General features: G+C 43.9%; 1 protein-coding gene across 7 annotated transcripts in view; it reads right to left on the bottom strand.

Annotated features, from left to right (window-relative positions):
• OSBPL6 (oxysterol binding protein like 6) overlaps positions 1 to 14,231 on the bottom strand; it is a 181,846-nt gene that overhangs the window by 155,178 nt on the left and 12,437 nt on the right. The window lies entirely within an intron of this gene.

The following is a 14,231-nucleotide window of genomic DNA, read 5'->3' as shown; positions in this document are numbered from 1 at the left end:
CTTATTTGGAAATAAGATGTTAGAATTAAGCAACTTAATATATTTGGGGCCTCTGCTCTGCCTGCAGAGGAATGCTGGACCCCAAACATATTGTTCACAGTTCTTCATAAGTTGACACCGCAGCACATCTGGCTCACTTTCTAAAATATAACCTCATCAATCTCTGAGACATTTGTCTACCAAATAAACTGCATAAGGCCTTGCAATGCAGGGTGGTTCTCTGTCTGACCTTGAAAATCCACTTTCTAGCTCAGAGCTTAGTAAATGTTCACTGTTCTTGCAAACAGGCCTTCACTGAAGACACAGTTGCCTACTTTTTAGCAGCACTCAAGCAGTGGTTCTCAACTTTCCTAACACTGCGGCCCTTTAATAAAGCTCCTTGGGTTGTATTGACCCTCCGCACCATAAAATTAATTTTGTTGCTACTTTATGACTGTAATTTTACTACTGTTGTGAATCATAATGTAAATATATATGTGACCCTCCCCCAAAAAAGGGGTCAAAACTCACAGGTAGAAACCCTCTGCACTAGACATAATGGAGACTTTCCCCCTCGGATTTTATTACTGATTCACACTGAAGTAGTCACATGCTTGTTTTAAGAGTACAATTATGAGTATCCAGGAATTTAGTATCCAGGAAAATAGGTAAGCCCTTTGTTATATAACCATTCCCATACCAAATACTGAGTCCCCTGAACACAGCACTTACTGACATCCCCCAATCTTATAAACCCTGAGGATCAGGGGATGTTTTATCTGAGATCTTATTGGTTTTACTTGCAGGTACCCAGTTTTATGTACCAACTTGACAATTAGCCCCAGCCTCCAATTATTTAACTAAACATTCACGGGGAGGTTGCTGCGAAGGTATTATTAATGGTGTCAGTGAAGTCTCTAACCAGTTGACTTTAAGGAGGTCTTCACTCAAAATCTGGTGGGCTGGTGAGATCAGCTGGAAGACTCTGACTATGCCAGAAATGTTGGGTTGCCAAAGAAGAGACTCACCTTCAGGCGGCGGCCCAACAGATCGCTCCCACACTTGGCTAGCTTGGCCCCTCCACCACTGGTTAGTTTATCATTGCAGTGATGCAATTGGTGAGAAAAGCAATTGGAGAAGAGCAAAGATTTGCTTTGGCTCAGGGTGTCGGAGACGTCGGTCACTGGCCGGCTCCCTTCCTTTTAGGCAACTAGCAAGGAAGAAGCACTGTAGAGGAAGGAAGGGCGTGGCAGAAGCCATTCACATCACAGCATCCAGGAAGCAGAGAGTCAGAGGGGTCCAAAGTAAGACATGTTTTCACAACCCCAGTGATCTATTATTTCTTCCAAATAGACTCAACATCCCATAATGCCATGTTATTAATCTATTAAGGGGTTAATCCATTGAGCATATCAGGGCCCTCACAATCCAACCCCTTCTCAGTAAGTGGCTCCAATGCCTGGACACCTTGCCCTCAATCTATGCAGCTATGGATGCGGCATTCTGTATCCAAACCATGACCATCACATAAGCTGCTTTCTGTACTGCACATTTTGCCACTCACTGGTTCCTTTTCTCAAAGCTGAGCCACTACAGTCCACTTCTAGAATGAAGTGGAGGAGAGGGAGGGGAAAAAAAAAACAGCTGAACAATTAACAAACTCTAAATAAGGCCTTCGCAGTATCGCTCGCTCGTTACGGAGCGGGAAGCATTCGAGTTCCTAGAACATCAGCCCTATCTTCAAACATAAGCACAAGTACACGTAACATATGCCGCAGCTTCTGTCCAACCCATTCATTATACGTTCAGTTGGCAAATACTTGTTATGAAAGGCACCGGGGACTGAGTGGTGAGCCAGGCAGGCATGATCCCTGCTCTCAGGGAGTTTACCAGCTAGCGAGAGGATCGGGCATCAAACCAGTAATTATACAAATACTCAATTATAATCATAATGAGTGTTAGGAGATACAGGATGCTGTTGGCATATTTAGTAGGGGAATCTTCCCAACTGGAGAGGGCTTTTGGAAATAGTCCTCAGGGCTGATACTAATGCTACTACTAGAAGGGTAAATACACGGCAGCCAGGCGGAGTATAAGCAGAGCACCCCAGACGTAACGGGGATCGACTGGACGCACAAGCAGACGGTGACGTGGTCAGAATGACACATGAACACTTTTCTAGCCACTATGGACAGTTTGGAAGGGGGGCAAACTGCATTTGGAGAGAGCACATAGATAGCTTCCATTGTGTTCCAGGAAAGAGGTGGTGGAGGCTTAGACACAGGCTACAATGTGGTCAGAAGATGCCTGCACAGGACCTGTAGTTGTGTTCAGTGATCTAGAGGCGGGGGGGGGGGGGGGGGACCAAGAGGAGGCCCTACCTGTGAGGGAAGATCGTGGTACTGTTTGGGACATCACAAATTCACAGTCCTTATAAGAGAACCGGAGGGAATATGCTTCTGGGATGTAGAAGGCAGCTGGTCCATCTGGGATTTGCTAGCACAGAGTCAGAGTCAGAGCCTAATGAGGTCACGCCATAAGGGAGGATCAGGCAGGAGCCAAGCACGGAGGCCTGGGAACGCTGGTATCTTAAGTGTCTAGAAAATCTCCCAAAACAGCTGGAAGAGGAGCAGTCTGCATGGCCCCTGCTTGCACACGAACTCTTCAGGTTCAACCTCCACCAGTTCAAAGGGGTGAATGTTTTTACTGAAAAGGAAACGACCAAGTATGCGGGTACAGGCTTGTGGGGAACCGCAGCTTGAAGCAGCAGGAATACCTTCCAGTAAGGTCTTTTACACAACGCATCCCGCCCCACTGATTGCCCCTTCGCAACAGCTACTGAGTGTTTGAGCCAAACTGTCACTTGCTGGAAGTCACTTTCTATTAACACTAATGGCTTGGCCCTTTATGTATAATTAGTTCAGGCCACTGGTTGCAAGTGGAAGATCAGAACGCATCGTTTTAATCTTTTTGAAAATCTCTGGGTGTCACATTATATCCTAAGTGCTTTGCTGGTTGGAGATTTAGCTCAGTGGTCGAGCGCTTGCCTAGCAAGCGCAAGGTCCTGGGTTTAGTCCTCAGCTCTGGAAAAAAAAGAAAGAAAGAAAGGAAGGAAGGAAGGAAGGAAGGAAGGAAGGAAGGAAGAAAACACCAAACTACCAGGAAGTATTAAGTTAAGAGGACCGCCCTGGGCCCCAAAAGAATTGTACAAATTAGTGCAGGCTCACTGACTACAAGACACTCAGGAAAAGACACATTTAAGTTAAAATTATTCCTTCTTTCAGACTAGGAACTCACCTTGCCTTAGTCTTCCCTGTTAGTAGGGCACTCAGGGTATCAGGAAAAGCTCAAATGTGTTGAGGTGCAGAAGGCAATTTGTAAGCCAACCTTATTATAGGTGATAAAAATGGCTCAGCAGAGGCCCCGTAGATACAGCAGTCACAACAGCATGGTGAGCAACTGGGAGCCTAATGAATATTTGACGATGACATTTTTTTCCTCTTTTGCGTGCTGTTGCAAGGCAGCCCCCCAACTAGCCAATGGGACTTGTGCATAAAACTTTGTTTTCAAACCTAATCCCTAGAACTTCAAACATAACTGTACTTCAATATATGTATTGTAGCCAGGCATGGTGGTGCATACCTTTAATCCCAGCACCAGGAGGCAGAGGCAGGTGAATCTCTTTGAGTGGGAAGACAGCCTGATCTACATAGTGAATTCCAGGCTATCCAGGACTACATTGTGAGACTCGGATCTCATAAATGAATAGATGATAGATAGATAGATAGATAGATAGATAGATAGATAGATAGATAGGTAGGTAAAGTGGTAGTGGAAAGGTAGTAATGGTGGAGTCTCGACCATGTGTTAAGCCAAAATGGAACTTAACTGAAGCCCCCAACAACCATTTTTAGCAATGCTTTTATGAAATAATATAATGAAGTGTAAGTTATTGTTCCAAGGACTTCTCTACCTGGCCAGGAGTCCCACGGTGGAGAATATGCTGGTCTCCATAGCAGCAGCCAAAGATTTCTGGAGTCAAGCTGAATCCAGGCAGCAGGGCAGGAGTTGGGAACTAGAGCCCATGGCTGTCACTTGGAGAAATCCAAATCCAAAGAAGGAGGCACACGAGGTGCTTCAGAACAGGGTAGGGTAAAAGCTCAAGTCCCAGAAGGGCTACCTAGGAACTGTCCCCCAAAGACAATAGGCTATAGACATAATTATTATCCAATGCCCTGGAAATCACATTAGAAGTCAAGCGACTGCTCCCCACTTTGTGCATGACCAGCCCCTCTGCTTGACCTGCCCAGGGCTAACTAGGGGGTTCAGCACCCCTTTGGTTCTGTGCTTGCTCTATCCATGCAGATACACCCAGATCTGAACTTAGCAGCTTGGCGCTGGACAATCTTCTTCACCTCCGACCTTGTCTCAGCCTCTGTTCCACCCCAGGAGACAGCGTGCACCCACGCCACTGTACGTTCCACACACGCGCCTGCACACTGGGCACTTATCAAGTTATAATACTAAGCAGATGGCCACCAGAGAGTATCTCTAGGGGGAAATATGGCCAGTGTAATGGTTAATCTTTATTATCAAGTTAATTGGGTTAAGTACGCATGAGAGATTAGTAAAATACACATTTGGGTGTGTCTAGAAGCGTCTTTTTGTCTACAGTTGATCAAATCCTGAGGGTTCTTGCCTAAGCAACGCCTTAACTATTAATGGTTTCAATTTTTATATAGACTACTTTGAAGTAGAAACTATAGAAAGGGGTCCCTGAAGGTCACTGGAAACTGGTTTTGGGGGGTTGTACTTTATTATCCGGGTCCCTTCCTGTTATGATCCCCCTTTACATCCTGGCTACCATGGCTTGACAGCGGTGCTGCACATCCTATTGGCCACCACTAGGTTGAGCGGTACAAGGGGCCCAGAATCAACATCCTGTACAGTGACACCTCTGAAATCATCAGCCAAAACAAACTTTTCTCCCTTAAGTTGCTTCTCTAGTGAACCGGATCACAACATCAAGAAAGGCTCACTGCCACACCCAGCCAGCGCCCTCCCCGAATTTGCCGGGGCCCGTCATCACATCCTTTCTACTCTCTGGATTCTGTTTCTCTAGTAAAACCTTCAGAATCGTCAAACAGAAATATACAAACTTGTCTTAACTGCAGGGGACGATAAGTTGGAAAGTGTCTGCTGACTCTGAATTTTGTTTACAGCCTTTATTTTTTAATGTAATCTTATTTTTCAGTGTCACACAAACAATCCTATGGAGGGAGACAAGACACAACAAAACAAACACAAAGTTAATACGTCTCCCAAAGCCTTAGCAGAGAATGAAAACACTATAGGCTTCAGGCAGAAGCCTGGAAGACTCTGCCCAGGGTCTTCCCTCTATTGGGTGCTACAGAGGAGCAGTCTTCGTCATCCAACTGGCTCTACAGGGCCCTGCTAGGAAACGCCATGTGAGTGCCTTAAACTCTCTGAATAGCACTTTTAAATAAAATAAGGGTCTACAGATAGCTCAAAGAAAATTCTGACAGGAAAAGGCAGAACGAGGAGGAGAAATAGAAGCAGAGAGTCAACAAAGGGGACCCCACGGACTAGGAAGCAGCAGATGCGATGCAGGGGTGAGGTGTGAGGGAGCCCTGGCTGTAGAGGCGGGGGTGTAGCTAATACTGACAGGGTTCATAGAGCACAGACAGCATCCGGCTCAGACAAAACATCAACAGAGGACACTTACTCAGGGCCACTGGTGCTCCAGCATGCTCACAAGCAATGGAGGGTCTAGTTAAAATGTCACTGATAAGGTAGGGTCCAAGTGTCCCCCCCTTTTCTCATCTGCTCCTGATACCAGAGCTGCTGAGACCCAGAACCACAATTTAAATAGAGTGACTAGTAAGAGCAGATGAAATGAAATTCATGATAAGCTCATGGAAAACCATGTGAACTGCGCGCGCGCGTACACACACACACACACACACACACACACACACACACTTACAAAACCATTCACTTAAGGAAAGCAAAATCTTTCACAACAAGAGGAAAATAAACATGCCCTACTCCATGGCTGGGCTGTAGTTACATGGCCTAAGTAATATAAATACCAACTGTAATCCCGATTGCAATATTTTAATGCCCCCACCAAACACACTCGACAAATGCAATCCCCTCTGGGAGTTGGTGAGTGGGACCAGGTTGGGGGGTGGGGGGGTTGGGGGGGGAGAACCTCTACGATGCCTAGATCACGAGGGTCTTGTGCTGATGCATAGGCAAGCCCAAGCTTGGATTAATAGATTAGTGCTCACCGCAAGATTGGGTCTATCATTAGAAACTTCTTTAACTTCAAGCCTACATCATCAGCAAGGCTTTCTCCAGAAGCAGCTACTGGGCCCTGGGGACCCCAGTCTCCAGAACAGGAGGCTGATTAAACTTTTATCCTTTATAAATTGCCCAGCCTGGGGCTGGAGAGATGGCTCAGTGGTAAGAGCACCGCCTGCTCTTCCAAAGGTCCCGAGTTCAATTCCCAGCAACCACATGGTGGCTCACAACCATCTATAATGTGATCTGATGCCCTCTTCTGGCCTGCAGGTGTACAAGCAGACAACACTGTATACATAATAATAAATAAATCTTTTTAAAAATAAATAAATAAATAAATAAATTGCCCAGCCTATGGCATTCAGTCAGAGTTAACACAAAACAAAGATGCCGAGTTAAGCAAAATACAATTGGGCTGAAGTGGTGGGAGAGAGAAAGCTCAGATCAGAGCTACATTGGTAGGAAGTTTATCTTAGTGCCCTAGAATAGTTTTTTTTTAATATAAAATTCTTCCAACTAAAAAAAGTAATTACAAATAGAGACAGGGAGGTAAGCATCAAAACAACTAAGTGAAGGAGATGCCAGTCGCTATTTCTAAGAAGGAAGCAACAGTGTAGAGGCGATGGAGACCCAGAAGGCTGTAAGCAACCTCACGACAGACAGCAAAAGAGGCAGCGTCTTTTGCTTCAATAGTTTTCAGGGAAAAAAAATCCTTAGAATTCGGGTATAACCCATATGGTAAAATAAACAGCCACTTCTCCAGCCTTAAACGCATGCACACATACACATACTGAGGACCACTTTCCCACCCTGATGAATTCTAGCTAACACAGAAGGTAGAAGCACATATTGCCTCAGTCCAGCGTCCAGCTTGTTACAGACAGCGTCCACGGGTGGGGGGGGGGGGGATACTGAAATCAGTGTGTGTCAGTTAGAACATATACACACATTCATTGCACCTCCCCTGACTATCTACTAAGTTAAAACAGAAAAGTAATACTTCACCTATGACACAAACGGACATCAGGAAACTCCTCAGAGGGAGACACAACACCACCAGAAATGACCAACGTCATCAACATCAATCATGAGACAAACAGGTGTGGTGGTGTCGGCCAATAATTCCAGGACTCAGGAGGCTGAGGCAGGAGGATATTGAACTTGAGGCCCAGACTACAGAGCAAGACCCTGTCAAAATCGGGGTGGAGAAATGCAAACATCTTTAGGGAAATCTACATTGTAAAGCACACTATAAAACTACCTTTAAGAAAAAAAAAACTACCTTAACAAAACACTTCCATCGAGTCAGGAACAGGTCAATCAGCACTCGCAAGTGCACACACACACACACACACACACACACAGCCTTCCGGGACTCCATGGTCACATGACTTTCTCACCGACAAAAGAAAAGCTTGTTGGGTCTTACTATAACTGAAGGTAATTCCTGTAAGAACGCAACTGTTGAAGAAGTCATCAAAGCAATTGGTAAGCAGGCTCAACTATTTGGTACGTGCTATAACAGGAATCCAATTTTCTATCCTTTCATCTTGAACATCAGAAAATTAAATGATGGGTAAAATATTAGTTACCCCGGTTTTGCTTTCATGGCCTCAGTTTTGTGCTCTGGCTTTTTTTTTTTTTTTTAGATTTATTTATTTATTATTAGGTACACACTGCTCTGCTTGCATGTACTCCTGCAAGCCAGAAGAGGGCGTCATATCACATTACAGATGGTTATGAGCCACCCTGTGGTTGCTGGGAATTGAACTCAGGACCTTTGGAAGAGCAGGCCATGCCCTTAACCACTGAGCCATCTCTCCAGCCCTGTGCTCTGACTTCTTATCCCATTGGTTCAGTATAAAAAGAAGACCTTCAAGGACTAAAATAAAACTGATTTTCACAGTTTGGGTTTATTCTCATTAGTTCCTCATTCCCAGGCACACACTGTTCAGTACTGGATGTATTCTCTTTTTCTCTTGTGTTGACACAGGATCAGCAGGTTTTTAGCTGCACAAGAATTCGGGAAGGTTCTTTTGTTTCCTTCCATCTACTGGAAATAATGCCTTACACAAGACAAACATTGGCTACTGACTTATTCAAGATAAATCCTATGACACAGCCTTCAAATTATGAAAAAAAAATTACCAAAAAGTGTTGGGGAAACTAGATTTATAACCTGATAGCCAACATACTTCATGCACCTGAAGAGCTAAAGGTTATAAACTCAATCGTGTGTAGATTTTGAAAACCTGAGCTATGACTTTAAAAGATGGCAGAAAAACACATCTTTGCCTTCGATCCTCCCATAGGCAAGAGCCAAAGGCCTCTGAAGTATGACAAATGATCATTCTAATTAAACTGATCAAACACTTAGTGGGGTCGCTTAGTGATATAATGCCCTTAAGAGGATTAGACAAACGATTCGGGAAATCCACAAATCCACCATGTCTGTTAATAAATTAGTGCTTCACCAAGCAACCCCATATAACTGTCATTTGTCATGTTACGGACCTGAAAGCGAGCTGGACATATACCCTGGGAACACCACCGACTGGTTTGTTTTGTTTTGTTTATTAACTTATTTATTTTTAACTCTCTGCACAGTGCTTTTTGACGGAAAGAGGATTAAATATGTCCACTCTGCCCACTTGTACCCTTTATCATCAACACTCTACATGTCTATATAGGGAACTTTTGCTTACTTTCATAGAAGCTTTTCTGTTTCACCTTGCCTGGGTCTCACAACCCTTTCACAGGAGTCGACTAAGACCATCAGAAAACATAGATATTTACATCACAGTTCACAACAGTCGAAAAATTACAGTCATGAAGTAGGAGCAAACACAATAGTCGGGGGTCACCACAATAGGAGGAACTGTATTAAAGGGTCGCAGCGTTAGGAAGGTTGAGACCCACTGACTTGGTTCTCGGTGGTAAGCTGTCTTGTCCATTCCCTGCACTGGCTGTGTTAACTTTGCCACTATCCACTAAGCCCCCACTTTTTTCCTCTGCCTGCCTGCACATCCTCCACCAGTCTTTAGGAGATCTGTCTCTGGCCAACAGGAAGTGACAAAGACTGACTTACTTTCCTAACACAACTGAAAAGTGAGCAAAGAAACTGCCACTCAACAAAAGAGTGACCCCTGCTACATGGGAAAGAAGGGAAGGCTATCTTTTTGTGAGATAGGGTTTCCCTGTGCACCCTTTTCTGTCCTTAAATACCCTCTGTAGACCAGGCTGGTCTCGAACTCAGAGCTCCGCCTGCCTCTGCCTCTGGAGTGCCGGGATTAAAGGCGTGCGCCACCACTGCCTGGCTTAGTGAAGGGACTCTTAACAGGACGGATTAAAGGACAGCAAAAGGCAGCTGCTCTCGCCTGCCAGACAGGACAGGAAGCCTTCCGACACTGGTTGGGTACTCAGATGGGTCTTACTGAGCTCTGGGAAATAATTAGTCCTAAATCAAATACTGTCTAGTGACACCTAACTTTCTTAAACTAAGACCTGGCTTTTAGAATCAAACTAAGTCTAAGCAAATTACCCATGGAACAAAGCTCAAGGGATTTAATGGCAACACAAAACAAATCTAGCACCTACGCAGGCTGAACTCATAGTACTTAGGGTCCAGTCAAAAATGACTAGGAAGATATGGAAGACTTGGAAGACCTCATAAGGAAATCTCAACCCAGAATGGACACTAACTTTACAACCATCCCACAAACCAGCACCTTGTATTCTGTGTATATAAAGTTAGCTTCCCCCCCCCACCCCGCAAAGATGTATTTATTTATCGTGCACACCGTGTTCTCCCTACATCTTCATCTGCACAGCCAGAAGAGGGCACCAGATCTCATTATAGCCGGTTGTGAGTCACCATGTGGCTGCTGGGAATTGAACTCAGGACCTTTGGGAGAGCAGTCAATGCTCTTAACCTCTGAGCCATCTCGTCAACTCTATAAAGTTATATAGAGCCCAGCAACCTAAGTTCTAGCGCTGAAAACTGACAATGAAAAGAGAAAACTGAGTCCTAAATGTTGCCCTCTCACCTCCTTATCTATACTGTGGCACGTGGGCACCTGGGCACCTGTACTGACACACAAACTAAGAGTTGTCAAACTTGTAAAGCCAAGTCTTTGCATGGGACAAATGCTGTAACCAATAACAAAGAGACTGCCAAGCTAACTTCAGGCCGCCTAACCTGAAGGTAAGTGGTGTTGCCTAACACAGAGAAAAAAGGAAGAAAAACAGTATGAAAAAATAATGTCAGACCAAGAAGAGACTTGATACCCTATGAGCATATACAGGGAGAGGAAGTCCCTCTCAGTCACAGTCATAGGGGAGGGGAGTAAGGGAAAAATGGGAGGGAGGGAGGAATGGGAGGATACAAGGGATGAGATAACCATTGAGATGTAATATAAATAAATTAATTTTTTAAAAGGGGGGAAAAAGAAAAACCAAAAAAAGTCAGAAAACTGTCCCAACTTTTATCCTCTACACACTCCCCCACACTGTGTGTGTGCGCGCATGAGTGCGTGCATGCATATGTGTGTGTGTGTGTGTGTGTGTGTGTGTGTGTGAAGTTACTTGTAACTTAGGTTACCAATGCATTTAGGACCTTTACACAGAGAAGAAATTACTTTAGATGGATATAGGGAGCCGCAGCAAGAAGGAAAGAGGGCTGTCATAAACGGTAATTATAAGTACACAGTTTTACATTGTTATTTAAATCACCTTCAAAGGTAACAAATGGTTCAAATGAAAGTAGCAACATTGTAACATGGTATTCGCTACAGAAGGAAAGTTAAGTGTATGACACAATAGCACAGAGGTCAGGAGGGGGGATGACCTGCCCTGCTGCAAGAGCGCAACAGACACAGGCGCTGCACTGCCGTACTGGAGCAGCTGGCTTAAGAGCTGTAACCCACGCTCTACTCTGGTGATGCCATTCTCAAGGGGACCAATCTATATTTGCCTATATGTGACCCGACTTTAAAGTTAATGCCACATCTGAGAAAGCAGCAACTCAGCACACGTGGGACCCGCCATGGGTTCCCCTCCTCACACACATATCTCAGAATAGAAGGACTGTCCCCGTCTCTGCCGCCATCTCCAGCATCTGTGTGCACACACCTGCAAACCAAACCTATTGGGCGTCACACATCAGGCCAGGTGTGTCGTGGCCAGTTCAACCCGTGGTCTAGCACCAGCTTGGACCCCTCCCTCCATACCCCACTTTCCCTGTTTTCAATCATGAGCACGTTGAACCAGGTAACAATGAGGTCCTTACACAATTTGGGTAATGCTGGAAAGGCGAATATTAAATCTTACATACTTGGATACTAAGACAATGCGGTGACAGGGACTTGGGGCACCTGCTTGTCACGAAATAGTCTCAGAGTTATCCCCAAGGAAGCATTATTTTGAAGGCCAGCTGTCCTTTTCCTTTGAGGTTGACATTCTGAGCTCATTTTGCGAGAATCAGCTGTTTAATAATCAATCCCCAAAACCGTTCACCAATATTTCCTCTCAAATACTAACCAGGATTCAAACCTATTTTTAAGTCAGAAAGGTGAATTAAACTACACTTCGCAACAGATTACTCAGTCGAAGTGTGAAAGCAGACATTTTAGCCATGGGATTCTAAATAAACAGTTTTTTCAGAAAAGTTCACAGAACTAAAACCAACAAACAATTTTCAAACAATAACCCCTAGGGAGCACTCCACTGACACCCTCAAAATGAGATTATTAACTTCCCGTTGGCAAGACTGTCACCACATCAATGCCAGCAGATGAGAGAGAGAGAAAAGGTTATAACATGACTTGATAGCAGCTTTTACAACACTCTAGCCACAGCCCCTGCAGAGGACCTGGGTTCGGTTCCCAGCACCCACGTTGCTCACATTCATTTGTAACTTCAGGTCTAAGGGATCTGATGACTCTTGTCACCACTGAGGGCTGTTGCATGCATGCAGTGCACTTAGAAAAACTCAGGAACACACAAAAATAAAACATTTTTTAAAATCTGGGCGCGTTGGTGTACACCTGTGATCTCAGCACTTGGGAAGGCAGAGGTAAGCAGATTGCTGTGAGCTCAAGGCCAGCCTGGTCTATAAAGCAAGTCCAGGACATTCAAGGCTACACAGAGAAAATCTTGTCTTGAAAAAAATATATATATGTACATATATATGTGTGTATACATGTATATAATATGCATACATACATATAATTTTTAAATTTTGTATGTGTCTGAGGAAAAGGATTTTTGCTTAAATTTAACTCAAGGCACTGATTTGCAGTAAAGTATCAAATAGCTTATTTTCACCCAAGATGAAGCTGTTAGAGTTTTAGTACCTGCAGATTAAAGAAATGTATGTAACCTTCGTTAACCTTGAATAGGTAACCTTGCTGCCTTGAAAAAAATTCTTAGTCGAGCGTGGTGGCGCACGCCTTTAACCCCAGCACTCGGGAGACAGGGGCAGGCCTGGTCTACAAAGCAAGTCCAGAACAGCCAAGGCTACACAGAGAAACCCTGTCTCAAAAAAATCAAAAAGAAAGAAAGAAAGAAAAGTTCTTAAACCCATTTCGCACCAGTTGGCCAACTCACAAAGAATAATTAGACATTTTCCTCAAACTTTTTCTCAATTTTTAAAGGAACATTTCTCACAGGGAGAAACAGAAACAATTGCCAGCTCTCCTGGGATGGAAAATTTGAAACTAGAAGCACAACATTGCTTTATTCAAATATGTGGTTTTATTAAAGTTTAATGGGAAAAGGGTCAACATTTTTTAAAGTTTTTTTTTAATTCAATGTTCCCAAAGACTAAAGTGTGAACACAAATAAAACAAACCTATATTTGGCATTTCTAACAGCAAACAATGTACAGAGTAATTTTCTACAAATCAGTTAACAAAAATTTATATATTGAGCACCACTCACTGTATTTCCAGCATGTAAAAGGCGATTGAATGTGGGATGAAGAAGATGAACAGACAGAGCTTTCTAGTCCTAGGAAAAGCCTTTAAATAGCATTAGTTTGAGAGGCTTTTTAAATGGTGTGGAGGGGGGGTGAGGGGGCACCAAATCCACTCTCAGCAGTCATGAGTCCCCGCCCCCACTGAGGCTCTCCATGACGTCTGGGAGGTTAAGTCACATGGCTGAGAGGTAAGAAAGACTCAACATCTCTGAAAGCCTGAAAACCACAGGGTTTAGGCCAGACCTAGACAAGAAAGTCAGAGTACCTCCTTCAGGAAAAAAAAAAAAAAAAAAAAAATCCAGAAAACACTTAGCAGTGTACGTACACACACACACACACACACACACACACACACACACACACACACACAAATAATAATAATAATAATAATAAGTGATTACATTTTTAAAAAGAAATATCAAATGGCTAGGAATGTAATGGCTGGAACGTGGGATGAAGACAGAAGAGGGAGGAAAAAAGAAAAGAAACTTCTATTTGCTTAAAATAGAATTTTAATGGTGAAATGAAACAATAAAATGCTGCTTTTGGGTATGACAGACACACGGAAGGAGGCACTGGTGTGGGCTGAGGAAAGCGAGTTCTCAGCTCTGTCCCTCACTCAGAGCAGGGATTACTAATTGGGTTCACATTTCGATCCTGGCCAGATAGTGTTCGTAGGCGGAGCACAGTGAGCTCAGCATCCACAGCATACGATGTACACGTCGTCCCCACTTTCCTTGCAATATAAAAAGGACTATAAAACGGCCATTAAGTAGCTGCTGCTAAATATCTACAATGTTTAAATGTTGATGTAGACAAAGTTGAACTTGAAGACAAATTTCTACTTGACTATTTACTCTTTAAAAAGAAGGGTGAATCAAATTCTCCTTGGCCGCGTTAGCTGCTGTGTCTTTGGGGTACCATTTCTAGAGCAGTAAGATGCTCACAC

Source organism: Acomys minous (assembly GCF_964271855.1).
Source record: "Acomys minous genome assembly, chromosome: 10".
Taxonomy (NCBI): Eukaryota; Metazoa; Chordata; class Mammalia; order Rodentia; family Muridae; genus Acomys; species Acomys minous.
Note: the sequence above shows the minus strand (reverse complement) of the source record. Positions and strands in the feature narration are given on the sequence as shown.